This window comes from Miscanthus floridulus, chromosome 19 (assembly GCF_019320115.1).
Source record: "Miscanthus floridulus cultivar M001 chromosome 19, ASM1932011v1, whole genome shotgun sequence".
Lineage (NCBI taxonomy): Eukaryota > Viridiplantae > Streptophyta > Magnoliopsida > Poales > Poaceae > Miscanthus > Miscanthus floridulus.
In genome coordinates, this window is record NC_089598.1 from 74047687 (window position 1) to 74063373 (window position 15687).

General features: G+C 47.6%; 1 pseudogene; it reads left to right on the forward strand.

The window, feature by feature from the left end:
* Window positions 1-343: 343 nt before the first annotated feature.
* Window positions 344-2375, forward strand: LOC136526181 (calmodulin-binding receptor kinase CaMRLK-like; annotated as a pseudogene).
* Window positions 2376-15687: the final 13312 nt, after the last annotated feature.

Sequence of the window (15687 nt, forward strand, 5' to 3'; positions counted from 1 at the left end):
ACTATAAAATATAGAATCCTCGATATTCTATTATAGCCGTATTTTAGATATTTGATTAGTGAAGCTAGTAAACCGAAAAGAGAGAACCCCGGACAAGCAGGAACACCAGAACCATCTATACGCTGACTGGCTACTCCCCTAGAATGAATGGGAAACCAGCAACTCCTCAGTTTACTCTCCCTAGTGTCACCAGCTTGTATTAAACCATCCCATTTCCACCCGTGTTCTGTTTCCGTCCGTAGCCCCCCAGCTTCCCCTGCGTCCATTCAATACCTTCAATGCCACCCCAGCTCGAATTTCCTGCTTGACGTGCAGCTCTCCACACGTCGTGCTTCTCCGCGCGATGCCACTCCACGTCCACCCCCTCCTCCTCCTCTTGGCGGCCACCTCCCTTCCCGCCCGTGTCAACTCCTCCAATTCCTCCTCTTGCGCCGGCCGCGACGACGCGGCCATCGTCGCCGCCGCGTTGATCACCGGCAATGCGTCGTCACCGGTGTTCTCGGACAACTCGACGACAGCGCCACGGCGGCCGCGGCCATCACCTCCTAGTCCTAGTCCTCTTGGGAAAACTAAAAAGAAGGGTGGTTCTGGGACGACGACGACGACGACGGATCAGAGCAAGACGACGAGGAGGAGCAAGAAGAGGCGTGTGAGCATCGTGGCGGTGGCGGTCATATGCGGGGTGGCGTCCCTGGCCATGCTGCTCTGCCTGGTCGGGTGCGTGGCGTGCGGCGTGCTGAGGTGCAGGCGGCGGCAGAAGGGAGGAGAAGACGACGACGAGAAGAAGAAGCCACAATGGGGCGAGAAGGGAGACGACGAGGAGGAGGAGGAGGAGGGGGAGGACGTGGTGGTCTCGGCGGCCAGGGGTGCGTCGTCGGCAGCGCCCGTGGTGCTGTTCGAGCGGCCGCTGATGCAGCTCACGCTGGGCGACCTGGCCGCGGCCACGTCCGCGCGGAGCGCGGCGGCCGCAGCGGCGCCGCGTACCGGGCCGTGCTCCCCGGTGACCTGCACGTCGTCGTGCGCGTCGTGGAGGGCGCCGTGGCCGGGCTCGCCGAGGACGACGGCAACCCGGCGGCCGCTGCCACCGCGTTTCGGGAGCTCGCGCGCCTCCGCCACCCGAACATTCTTCCGCTCCTTGGCTACTGCATTGCAGGTGTGTGAGCTCAATTCGATTCATTCTACTAGAATCAATTTTGCTTAATTTCTTTGTGAATATGAATACTTTTCTGCTAAATTTTTTTTTGGTGAATTGTTATCCTCAAAATATAATCTATGCATGGGTTGCTAGTGCCAATGTAGAAACTGCCAAAGTAAGTGTGCATGGGTGTAGACTAGTCTCCAACTTTTTAGCACCATTTTAGCCGCCATGCATTCCGGGTATAGTTGGAGCAGTTGGGTTCGGTGCACAGATGAAAAGTTGCAGCGAAAATACTGCTACTACTACACCAGAAAGCTTCATGGTTTGAATTCTGGATGATGACTTCATTTATTAAAATCATCTTTGCAGGCAAGGAGAAGCTACTACTTTACGAGTACATGGAGAAGGGCGACCTGCACCGGTGGCTGCACGAGCTGCCAGCGGGGCGGCCAGACATGGACGACACGGCGGGCAGCGGCGACATCTGGGAGGCGGCGGAGGTGAAGCGGTCCATCTCCGACTGGCCCACCCGGCACCGCATCGCGCTGGGTGTGGCCCGGGGCCTGGCGTTCCTGCACCAGGGGTGGGCCGGCGGCGGCGGGTCGGCGGTGGTGCACGGCCACCTGGTGTCGACCAACGTCCTGCTGTGCGATGACCTGGAGCCCCGGATCTCAGACTTCGGGTTCGGGCACAACCACAACGACAACGCAACGCCCGAGGGCGACGTGTACGGGTTCGGCGTGCTGGTGCTGGAGCTGATGACGGGGCAGGCCGGGTGGGACGAGGCGTCCGTGAGCTGGGCGTGGGGCATCATCCGCGACGGCAAAGCGCTGGACATCGTGGACCCGAGGGTGCGGGACGAGGCCGCCGCCGGCGCGGAGGCGGAGGCGGCGGAGCGGGAGATGGTGGAGTGCCTAAGGGTGGGGTACCTCTGCACGGCGCACTCGCCGGACAAGCGGCCGACGATGCAGCAGGTAGTGGGGGTGCTCAAGGACATCCGGGCGGCGCCTCCTCCCACGCCCGCCGGTCCGGGCAGCTAGCTGAGCCATCTATCATCAGTGTGAGTACGTGTGATCGAGCAACCAGGCAACAGCCACGCCGGGGGTCGGACTCGGACGGACACATGCATGCGCCACCGGCACCGGTGTCCCTTGCACGAAGCGGCTGCGGGGCCAGTGGCCGTCCCCTCCCGATCGAGGAGAAGCGTCCGTCCGCTGCTTTGCCTTATGCCTTGTGGGTCATCCATGGATCGGGAGCAGCTTTATACCCGGTTCGTTTGATCGTATCAGTCATGATACAATATTTTTCTCTTACAATAAAATAGTATCAGCCAGTTTATAAGCCACAGAAACCTAAAAGCGAACAGATGTTGGCTGGTGCACGGTGCCCTGGTGGCCTGGGGTAGCGTGGACCAGAACCAGACCTCGTAGTTCGTACTTTTGCTCCTATACGTGCATGTAACAGTTTTTCTTGTCGGTAACAACAGTTGGTTTCGAAGACGACCTTTTTGTGCCTGCCGCATCATGCATCATGCACGTTGGTCCTACGTACAAGCAGCGACAGTTTTGGTAGGAGTAATAAATCGCAAGCCGCCATACATGGTTCACACTGTCCACACAAAACTGCACAGATTGCTGGAGTGGATGACTGCTGACAGCGTGCACAGCAATAATGAGTAGCCCAGGCTTTGCTGGACAAACCACACACGACCAACTGGTTTGGTTTGGGCTTAGCCATGAGCAGAGAATCCAAGGTTTCAAATTTGTTTTGGCCTAGTACTAATTTGTTTTGGCCTAGTACTAGTAGTATATGGAGAATTTTGCTTGGTCTGTACGCAGCTTATTAATTCGACCAGAAAGCCTAACAAATCTTCCAAAAGGTGCCCAGGCATAATGTTCAGATTGAGTTGACAAGGGAAAAAGAACATACGTAGAACCTTCTATTCTATGCACATCTTTCTAGCTATCTACTTCAAGTCAATCTTGAGCTCCAAAACTTTGGCACGATAAGGTGCATGCAAGCGTGCGCGGTCGCTGAACCACTGCATCGATACATATAGCATCAACTAGTGGCGTTCTTATGAGTCTGCACTCTGTACTGAAAGAGAAGGAGAGAAGAAACAGATCCCAAAGTGGTGTTCGTTCAGACTTGCTTTGCAAGCATGGAGCTTTTGTGTGTGTGTGTGTGTGAGGATGATTTTTTTTAATTTTTAACATATTTTTTAAACTATTTTTAAAACTGACACTGTTTACTATTTTTTTCTTCAAAACTAACACTTTTGGACGCACCTGTTTGCACGGCGCGGCTAATTCACGTTGTCGCGCCATGCATGGAGGCGCGGCAGGGGGCAGTCAACGGCTGCAGCTACCGCTGACGTGGCAGGTCTGACGCGCCACCCGTCACGGCGCGGCGGGCCTGCCGCGCCACGCATCACGGCACAGGGCTGCCACGCCATGCATCACGGCGCGGCAGCCCCTTGTACCCGGCCTCGCTTCCCTTTCTCTCTCTGTCTCACTCGGCCCGTTTAGACAGGAGACGCGCCCTGAGCCGCCCTGCGCCCGCCGCCGTGCCACCACGCCTCGCCACCACGCCGCGCCACGCCATGCCACGTCATTGAAAGGTTCTTGTGTGGTTTTGGTAATTGAGTGACAACCTAAGTGGACTAATTATGTTTATGTGAGATACACAGGTGATTAGTCCATAGGTACATGTGTGTGAGCAACATATGCTATGAAGGTGAAAATGGCTTGGAGATGTTGCAAAGCTCACACATGTGATGATGAAGGAGCACATTGCAAATGAGACATGACATTGAGTCATGTGATCAAGGTGGAGAAGATCAAGACATGACTTGGCTTGATGAACCGGTTGCAAGCGTGAAGGGCAAGTTGGAGGCTTTGGAGCGATGGACCGCGTGGCGGTGAAGCTTAAGTAAGACTTGACGCCGATGGACGAAGACAACGGTGAAAAGCAAGTTAAAGTCAAAATCGATGAACCAATATGATCACGTGATGATATGAAGTGGATCATATCATTTGGTGATTGGTTGGTGCATGTGTTGCATCGACATTGGAGGAGATGGAATGGAATGCGCAAGCCAAAGGTATAACCTAGGGCATTTCATTTCACCGATCATAGGTGTGTACAAAAGTTTATGATCGGGTTTAGGATAGATGGTCGTACTATCAAGAGGGGCAAACCTGTTTGCATATTGGTCATCTAGTGCTACTTGAGTGATCTAACTTTGCATTGTCGCTAGGATTGAGTGGCGTGGCAAGTTGAGTAGCTAATCCTTTGGAAAATGATTGTGAAAATGCTAATACACATACACATGGTGGTGTACACTTGGTGGTGTTGGCACATTTACAAAGGAGAAGAAGTTGGAGTTGATGTGGATCAACTCGGTGAAGAAACTGTTGTAGACTAGGCCCGATCTTTCGAAAAGTATGATAGCGTCGATTGGTGGAGACTCGACGTTCACGATCTAGGCTTCGAACCAAGATTGATTTGGACCCCCGCAACCGTTACACCACTGCTCCGTTGGTTATCAACCACGCGAACGCGATTGACCTCGCCGAGAAGGCTTTCCTGCAAGCGAATCGAGAACACAAGCAAGAACAGGATGAATGCAATCTGAAATTTCAAATAAATATCAGGCTTATGAAATCAAGAAGGAGTTCAAGTCTTTATTTGAAAGGACTAATCGCCACAGGCGAACAAGATCAAGAACTGGGGCCCTGGTTCACAGCAAGCGGCCTTGGCGGCGACAGTTGCAGCAAAACGATGTCCGTTTCACGAGGAAATCAAGAACTAAACAAAATCCAAACCCTAAGGAGAGCGACGGCTGCTATTTATAGAGTCTTGGACGTCACCCCCCTGGACGCGCCCTCTAATGGGCCCAAACACGATATACGGTCCAACGGACCAAAAGACGGTGTCGCAGCACCCTGGTAGATTCTGGATGCTGACTTGTTTCAACGATTCCTGTTGATTCCGAAGGTCTTTTGACGTGAAACCACTTGGATTGACTTCCTTATCAAATTAGCTTTCCAACCATATACGGATCGTTAAAAACGGAATCCGGATGCGTCCTGGGTGACCAGTTTAAGGCAGACTGGTCCTGGAGCCGAACTTGAGTTGGACTGGGCTTACACCATGAAAAAGATGAATTGGACGCCCATGCTGAACCTCCTCCTCTACTTGGCTTGTATGCGATGAAGTAGTGATGTCCTCATTAGGAACGGAGGCAAGGGTTCGAAACTCCACCGGTAGAGTATCCGCCTGTAGAGTGCGGACAGTCCGACGGTGCCATCGGCGCCCTATATAGAAAAGATAGGGTCTCACAGAGTGGATTAGACGCTGGTCACATGGTGACTAGACGCTAGGATCCTACGTCCGGTTAGTGGCAGCAGAGAGCGCGTGGGCATCGGTCTTCGACCAGACGCTAGCGCTGAAAGTGACTGGACGCTGGCAGGACGCGTCCAGTCAGGCTGACGTACGGTGATGTAGGCGACGCAAAGAAGTTGGAGGAGGACCGAACGCTGATGCTGCGTCCGATCGTGACCGACCGGACGTGTCTGGTCGCGACTGGAACCTTACTAAAAACGACCGGACGTTGGGGTCCTGCGTCCGGTCACTTTGAGCAACTGCGTCCGGTCATCGCTTGACCATTGAGATCAAACGACTGAGGTTGAATGGAGACGACATGTGGTGAGCATCTGTTGACCGGACGCTGAGGTCTAGCGTCCGGTCGATATGACCGACGCGTCCGGTCAACCCGAAAAACGCCCAGTGATGAGGTAACGGCTAGTTTAGCCCATGGACTATAAATAGAAGGGGTCTCGGCCATGGCTGGTGCTGAGCACCTCGGGGAACTTTGTGTCCATGCTTGAGAGTGCTTGGGAGCCCTCCATCTCACATATGCTTGATGGTGATCATCTGTGTGAGAGAGCGATTCTAGTGCGATTGCATCGTGAGGTTACATCGAGTGGTACTAGGTGATCGAGTTGTAAGTCGGTGGTGCTTGTTACTCTTGGAGGTTGCCACCTCCTAGACAGCTTGGCGGGTGATACCAATTAGCCGCCGAACCATCAAGTGAGTGGTCGACACAACAGGGACTAGCGTGTTGGTAAGCACGTGAACCTTGGGAGAAAAATCACCGTGTCAACTTTGTTCTTCCCGTTGGTTTGGAATCCCTTTACACAAGCTCGTGATTACTTTTATATACGTTGTGCTTATATAGTTGCTCTTATAATTAGTTAGCTTGTGTAGCTCACTAGTTACCTTCTTACTTGTGTAGCATAGAAATAGCTCCCTTGCGTGGCTAATTTAGTTTGTGTAACCTTGTTAGTCACATTACTTAGTTTGTGTAGCTAAGTATTTGCGCTCTCTAATTTGACTTTGGTTGCCTTGTTATTGAGTATTGCTAGTGAGCTTAGTTGGCTTTGTGCTTTTGCTTACTAGCATGTGTAGGAGCTCTCTTGTTGCTTAAAGTACTAGTGGCATAGGTTTGTGTGACCTTGCTTCTAGAATTGGTTAGGTGAGCTCTAGCTAGTCTGGCACTTTTGTTGCTTAATTAGTATCTTTGGAAGGTGCTAGAGAACATAAATAGAGGGGTGTAGTCTTGGCTAGACCGATAGTTTTAATTCCGCACTTATTTCGGTTAGCCGGCGTGATTAATTTTAGAAAGGACTATTCACCCCCCCTCTAGTCCGCCATCTCGACCCTTCAACCATGCCCGCCAGCCATGCCATGCCACCACGCCGCACTCGGCCGGCGAGCCCTCAACCACCACGCCTGACGCGCCCCGCCCGACGCTCCCGCCCACTGCACCCTCCGTCGTGCCCGCCGCCATGTGCTAGTCCTCCTGACTCCATCTCTAGCTACCCCTGTCTCGTTGCCTCCCTTACTTCCACCGCTGCCCCTCCATCTCCCCACTACCACGCGTCGCCCATCCTCATCGCCGCCCCTCCATCTCTCCGCATTGTCTCGAGCCGTGAAGGACATTGCTGCGCTGCCCATCATCGTCCTCCAGAAGGGGAGATTGCCGTCACCCTCTAGAAGGGGGCCACTACCGGCCGTCCATTGCCACCGCCGGCCATCTCCTTTCCATTGGAGGATTGTGGTGACCCATAATCTTTGTTGAGGTAATGCTCTTCTACATCTCTATCAATTTTTTTGCTAGGGTTAGAATTCAAATTTAGTTTGACTAGATAGAGATTTATACAATTAGTTAGCAAAGATATTTAGTGAAGTTAGTAAATATAAGTTATGTATAGTTTTACAGTTAGTTTTGCAGTTAGCTAGATATGTATAGTTACTGAAGTTACTTAGTATAGTAAGTATATGTATTAATATAAGTGTGTTTAGTGTAGTTAGTTAGTATAGTTAGTTAGAATTGTTGGTATAGGTATTAATATTAGATTAGTTAGTATAGGTGTAGTCAGTTAGTTAGTACGCACGACGATTTCGATGACCTGATGAAGTTTCTTAAATGCTTTTGTAGATGGATTGTTGTGTTAGAGTTTTCTACGGAGGAAGTGTTAGGAGAGAAGATGGTATGTTTGAGGATATGGAAGAAGAATTGGAATGGTTTGATGAACCTCTTAGCTTCAACGACCTTTGTATCTGTTTGAATGCAAAGTTTGGTGGTGATTTCACACTGAAGAGGAGGTTTGATACTGGGAAGACTAGGGCACACTATGTCCCGATGCCCTTGCGCAACCCTGCTCACTGGTCTCGCTACAATAGGGTGCTCCAAGGTTCTAATATGCCCATGGCTGATGTGGTGGTGGAGAATGAGTACAGGATGCAGGGTGTCCTGGACGGGCCGTCCATTGACGGTGTTGGAGGCAATGAGCAAGAATTGGGGGTTGAAGGGGAAGCAACTCGGGGTAACATGGATTTGGACGATCAGTTGACACAGGAGCAGTTTTATTCAAGTCAAGTAGGTTGTATAAGCAATGACTTCGATGTGATCGAGTTCAAACTAGAAGAGGAGGAGCAGGAGGAGGAGGAGGACAAGATTAGTGATGTAGTTAGCAATGATTCGGACGATTCAGATGACGACCAGGGAGATAGACATGCTATGCCCACGCTGGCTGATGCCATGCCAGTACCTGTTCATGGTATGCCATTACCAGTACCAACTGAGGTTTTGCATGCTATCTAGGCTCAGGGTGGACTAGTCACAGATTTGCCAGCAGATGATACCCCCTATGATTCATGGGGCAGAATTAGCGATGCACAGTAGTATATTCCACCACCACCTTATACAGTGACTGAGCTTGAGCAATTAAGGTCGATGAGCGTACCTTTCAGGGGAGTTCCGAACTATATGGATGTCAACGTGATGGATATGTCAGTTTGTGACACTGGTCTCTAGATGTGTAGAAAATCATTGTATGACTGTGAGAAAGAAATCCCTAGTAAGGGGATGATATTCATTACAATGTCAGAGATGAAGCTCTTCCTTCAGGACTATGTTGTGTATCACCATAGGTCGTACAGCATCACTCATTTGGACCAAGAGTTGAGGTACCACGTGATATGCAAAAATGGTTGTATGTGAAGGTTAAATGCACGAAAGAGACAGAGTGATGGTAAGTAGAGGATAAGTAAAGTGGTTGAACCCCACACTTGCCTAACAAATAGGGGGGGAATCATTCGCAGCTCACTGCACATTACTTTATCCGTCGTATATTGGGGCTCGTTGACGACAATAATGGCATTTTGGTGTCTTCATTACAACAGTCCATATCTAGATTCGTTAAGTATGATGTGAAGTACGAAAAGGATTGGCGTGCTAAGCAAATTGCCCTGGCGATTCGTTGGGGTAGTTGGGAGGAAGCGTACAACAGGGTGCCCCGCATCTTATGTGCAATGCATTACTACAACCCTAGCTTGAAATAGTTTGTGGACACCTGAGGGATGTATTTTCAGGACCCATTGAGGCATGTCCTCTATCATGTGTTCTGGTCGTTCGCGTAAATAGAACATGCATTCCAGTTTTATCGGCCAGTCGTACTTGTTGATGGCACTTTCCTAACAGGAAAGTACAGGGGCATCTTGATGATGGCTACTGCTATTGATTCTGAGGACCAGATAGTACCCATGGCTTTTGCTTTGGTAGAGGGAGAGAACAATGAATTGTGGTCATGATTCACGCGGCTTCTACGTGTACAAGTGCTTGGCCCATCTTGCACTATATGTTTGATCTCGGACCATCAACCAGGGCTTCTTAATGCTGCAGCTAAGCATATAGATGGGTTCCCGCCTCTAGTGCACAGATGGTGCATGAGACACTTTGCCGCTAATTTCTGACGGCGTCAGAGGAAGAAGGAGGTATGTGACAAGGTAAAGGCTTTATGTTGTGTACATGTAGAGCACCAGTTTAAGGAGACAAAGAGAGAACTAGACAAGATGCTAAATGAAGCGGGAAAGGCCTGGTTAGAGGCACAGATGGAACAGAAGGCTAAGTGGGCGTTAGCATATGATGAGGGGGTTTTTAGGTATGGCATCATGACCACTAACTCCTCGAAGTCTTTCAACCGTGTATTCACCAGAGCAGGGGTATTTTGGAAAGGCCAGAGCAGAACATTTGAAGGAGACCGAGGAATTGGCCAAGCAGCACACCGTCGAGCCATATGGACCCCATGCACCATATCTTTAATGTATGGGGCAAGGGTGGCACAAGCTTGGGCGGCGAATGTAATGGTGGATGAAACTACCGAGTTGATTTTAAAAAAGTAGAGTGCAGTTGCAACGTCCCTCAGATCATGCATGCCCCTTGCTCTCATATGATCATGGTCTGTAGGGTTCGCGAGTATAACTATGAGGATCTGCCATATATGTCACCCTTGTATCTCCGTTCCAAGCTCCGAAGGAACTTGACCGTAGTTGGATTTAACACCGCATTCGTACTTGACTGGAGGTGCTTTGTAAATTAACATTTCTTTCTTTTTTTCTTTGCCTTTGGTGGCTCTGGCCATTGATTCTTAGGACCGTAGAGCCACTCATTGAAATGACACTTCACAAATCCATAACGCCACATGAGAATACATTAGTACACGCACACATATAGAGAAATATTTAAACAGATACACTTTCCACTTACTTCGTGTTTGTTTGGACACACAAACTCCAACGTATTCTTAGGGTTTATCATAGCTCGATCTCCGCATTCGCACAGAGGAGGTTCCTCGAGTCGTCTAACTACGGCTAGGTGCTTCTCCTTAGCCTTCATTGGCGAGGGGTTAGGGGGGTGGAACCCACCGCTGGAAATGCTCACGTGGATGTCTTCCTCTACACCAATCATCGAAAAGGAGGTACCTAGGGTCAAACTTATCTGCACCGTCGATCCACTGAAAGAAAAAGCACCTCTCATGGGCCTACACAACAAGATTCCAACAAAATATTAGTAACCTACTTACACAAATGAAGAAAAAAAGATAGTGAAAACAATTACTTACATTAAAATGACTACATGTGTAGAAGCAACGCGCCGCTGTGTCTGGATGTCTCGATTGAAACACGTCGGCCAAGAAACCAGTCATAGTTAGGGATAGGGAGGTCAGGAGGGATGGGGGCATCTTTGCTAGACACGTCGGGGTATAATTCTCGAGGATGACCCCGTTTTCGCCAGAACTCCTCCCGATACATTTCTTGTATATAACAAAACGGTTGTAATTTAACAAAAAAAATCAAAACATCACAAATTAATGTAAATGGGAACCATTTGCATTACAACAAATAAAATATAACCTACACTTTGGTGCAAACTCTATCTTAGACGCAAACATGAAAACTATATAAAAACTATACTTTGGTCAGTAAAAAATAAAATTTGGTACATCAATAGTGTGTCCATATATTTATTCACATATAAAAGTTGAGATGCAAACTCAAATAAGCAAAATTCATATAAAAATTGACCTTAGAATACATGGTAATCATAATTCTAACTAACCAATTAACTTTAACATTGGCAATCCTAATCATAATCCTTCAATCCAACGTTCTAATGAACTCATATTTTCCTCCATACCCTAACTACTCATTCAAATCCTTCGATCCACCATGGAGGCCGAGGAGGAGCTTCAGGGAAGGTAGGGAGGGGGCGGCAAGGGAGGAAAATTCGGCGGCCGGCCATGGGGGAGCCGAGAGGCAATGGCGTGGCGGTGCGGGCTGGGAGGCGCGGCGGCAGGGGCTGGGCGGCACGGAGGCGGCTGCTGTGCGGCGCAGAGTGAAAGAGAGAGGGAGGAAAGCGACTGGGCCGTGGGCCTCTATTTGGCTCTGTCGCGCCCTGACGGCTGGCGCGTCACAGCCGTGCCCTGATCGGTGGCACGGCAAGGCCTGCCACGTCAGCGACCAGCGGGGCAGGACGTTGCCACGTACGCACCCCTGCTGCGCCGCCATGCATGGTGCGGCAGTGTTGTTTCGCCGCTCCCTGAAAATAGGCGAGGTTAAAAGTGTTACTTTTGAAAAAAAAAAAAGTTTTAAAAATGTGTTAAAAAATATGAGGATGCAAGCATGGAGCTGCAGTGATATTGCTAAAGCAATAAAAGGAAGGAAACAGGGGTTAGTGGAGGGGAATGTGAGGTGGTGGTTGTTGAGCAAGGCTGCCTGCCGCGTGAGTCAGTCAAGAGAGATCTCATCTCATCTTGACCTCGCTTCCGGGGCACCTTTTGGTGCCTTTTAGGTTCGCGGGATTAGGAGGCCACACACAACAGTCAAAAAAGACCCCTTGTCCTCTTGCGGCAAAACTTCCTGTTCCTGTAGGGATCGGAGGGGAGGGAGAGGCCGCGACCGGACAGTCGGGGTCGGCCAAGCTTGCATGTTGCGTAGCGTGTGTAGCAACTAGGGATGAGAACGGTACGGATATTTTCCGACCGTATTCGAAACCGAATCCGTTTAGAGGGGTTGAAATATGTTCGTATCCGAGTCCGGATATCCAACATCCGATACCGTATCCGTATCCGAATACTCAAATCGCATATTTATGATGTCGATATCCAATCGTATCCTATTCGACATAGTTGACACTATCCGTATTCGAATCCGAATCTGAACAAAAATATAAAAACAAATGTAATATCAGTGATATCCGTCCGTATTCGATCTGTTTTCATCCCTGGTAGCAACATGCATGCGACGCTGCCCTGGTACATACAGCCGGCCAGAGTGGCAGCTAGCTGATCATCTCTTTCTCGATGTAGCAGCATATATGTCGTCTCGTCGGTATGCGAGAAGCCAGACTAGAACAGTGGCGGTGGGTTTTTTTTTCACATGTTCAAAATTAATACCATGATAATTCATGATATTTTTTTATAATTCAAGTTTGAATCTATGTTGTACCAATGTCCAACCCATAATTTGAGTGTGATCTTATAACACCATTCCGTTTTACAAACGGCACTATTAGATGAGTCAAAACTAGAATATTAATTTTCTCCTAGTGAGGTGGGGTTCTCCTAGTGTTTTGGTATTTAAAATTTAGTATAAATTTTTACTACCAAATGCCTCATAGTTAGATTCTTATGTGCTATGACTAGTGGTAGTGTTTTAATACTACTTGAAAACACTAGCAGAATTCTACCATTTTGGTAGTGGTGTTCATGAAGCATGAACAATTAAACAGAAGCATACAATTTAAGTTTAGTTTTTATGTGAAATCAAATCAACCAAGTTCATAACATAATAATTGTGTTCACGGCAACTCTCTATTATATCATGTCCTGTGTGTGATGTGTTTAAGATAATAATTGTATACTCCTCGAGGAATTAAAAATCTCCTTGAATTGCCACATAAGTCCATAGCTGGATAAAGAATTCTTCCATACAGCCTGTTCGCTTGTTGGTTTCAGCCAGAGTTTATCAGGCAGCCAACGGTGTTTTCCTCTCACAACAAACCAGCATCAGCCAGACTTATCAGCCCAGAAACCAACCAGCGAACAGGCCGATAGTCTTTGGCCATCCCGTGCACAAGTCATTGCAAATATGAAATCTGGAATTTCTTTTTTATAGTGAAACATGTAGATATTTCTGCAACAAACATAGAATACACTTTAGGTTACTTTTAACAATGGCGAGGTGGGTAATTGAGTGGGCTAATTTAGATCATATTTCCTAATGGCTTAGGTGTTTGCTTACTTTAGGTTATTCTAGTGATGATAGAGATGGTAATGTAGATGCACATTTATGAATATATCAAATTCTTTTCTTCATAATGATGTACGTGGGTAATTTGGATTAAGATTAAAAGATTACTTTATGCTATTTTCATAATGGTAGAGGTAAGTAATTTAGATATAGGTTTAGGGGATTACTTTAGAGTATTCTGATAATGATAGGCATGGATAAATTATGTATAGATATAGGGCGTTTAGTCTATTTTTATAATGACATAGATGGCTAATTTTGATATAGACTTTGGGGTAACCTAGATTTTCATAATGAGAGAGTAAGTGACTTTTTAAAAATAGAATATATTGGATTATATTGATGGTCGAATGCTGTTATCTTTTCTAATGCGTCATGTGAAGTTAACGTAGAGACTTAAAAAACCTCCTTTTACTAATGTTATTGAGATTGTGTCTGATATTAGAAAAAGGGGTGGTATTGGATTTGTGAAATTTACTCTAGTAAAATTGCAAGGTCTCTCCATTATTTATTAAGAGGAATCACATGATTCAAGTAGCATTTTTAACACATTAAGATAGTCATGCAAAGCGTAACTTAGCTGGTTAGGTTCTTTTATACTGGAACTTGCTAACTCGAGTTCTAGTTCTCAACTTGACAGATGTGCTCGCATTTTTTAGTGGTGTGGGCAATATGCCCATCAATGGTGATACGTCTGTCAATCTTGAGACCTACCGGTTCATTTTTATCAGAAGTGCTCATAAAGGTAGGACGTTTGTACTATGATTTGCAAGTGTGCGTGCAATTTGCGAGTGTGCGTGCAATATGCACATCAATAACGAGACGTTCGTCAATCTTAGCATCACCTCCCTCCACCCCAAAAAGAATGTTACAGTGGGACGTGTGATGGTTAACTTTTTTTAAAGTTTAACTAGATTTGTATAAAATATTAGCAATATTTATATCTTTAAATAAGTTTATTATGAAAATACATTCAACGATTCATCTAATGATACTGATTCTACAAATATTAGCATTTTCTTATATATATCTAGTCAAAGTTAAAAAGATTTGACTTTTCAGTAAGTGAGAACGACACTCTTTGTAAGACGGAGGAAGTACACACATATAAGTGTGTGAGTGTGCGTGCATATATGAGTGAATCTCTGCAGACTCTAAATACACAAGGACACTTAAAATTTCTGTTGGCAGGTAGATTCACATGTCTTACAAATTAACAACTTTGGAGGAGATGGGCCATGTATTCTTTCCACTCCTACGTGCAGGAAGAAAAGGTCACGAGCCACACACGACAAATCCCAGTTCGGTGCGTGCCTGGCACTTCGTGCATCTCCAAACCTGGCATGCACCTTCTTTCCACAGAAGTTCGCGCAGTAGCTGCAAACTTTTTTGTTGGCGTAACTAGTTGCCTCGGCGCGGTTGGCTGCAACCTGCAGGGACGAGGCCTGAGGCCGGGTCACAGCCACAGGTGCGTACGCAGAGAAGCGCATCACGCAGCACGCTCGGTAGAGGTAGAGTATAGAATCCAACGTGCGTGCGTGCAAGTGCAACCAAAGTTTGTGATAGGCGTGCAGCGCATGCGTTCTTTGCAGTCTCCGTGCAAAGAACAAGTTGTTATAGAGTTAATAATAGATTGGTCTCGTAAATTAGTCTCTATTTATTTAATTAGTTCATGTTTAATCCTATCCGATCATCCGATGTACAGGAACTAAACATTAGTCCTTGATGAAACACCCCCCTAACGGAGCGGCGCGAGAAGATGCTATATAGCTGGAAAACTAGTACAACGTGTTCTGTCATGTCAGCACTGCATTTTTTTTTTTTGGTGAATAGCACTGTCATATGAAACTCCATAAAGCGCCTAGAATCCGCACTCTCGCAACCATCCTGGTTACTGTTCTGGTCCGTCCTTCCAGTGTTAGGCGCCCACGTGTTTTGTTCTCTGCTTCGTGTCACTGGTTGCGACGCCTGTAGCCGGTGCCTCAGTTCCTGCGCAACTCACTGCCTTCCGGTTTTCACCTCCTGTTAGCCCGTGTTCAGTTGCAGGCTAAATTCTAAAAAAGTGCTACAGTATCTATCACATCGAATCTTGCGATATGTGCATGGAATATTAAATGTAGGCGAAAAAAAACTAATTGCACAGTTTGGTTGGAAATCGCGAGACGAACATTTTGAGCCTAATTAAACCATGATTAAACACTAATTGTCAAATAAAAATGAAAGTGCTGCAGTAGTCCAAAATCCAAAATTCAACCCACTAAACACCCTCTTACCGGTTGGACCAGTCGTCTGCGTTCGTCAGGACCACGTACATATGCTTTGCACCTGCAGCTCGTGCGCGTGTACCCCTCTTTTTCCTCATCGCTGATTCGTGGGCCCATCTCTGCTCT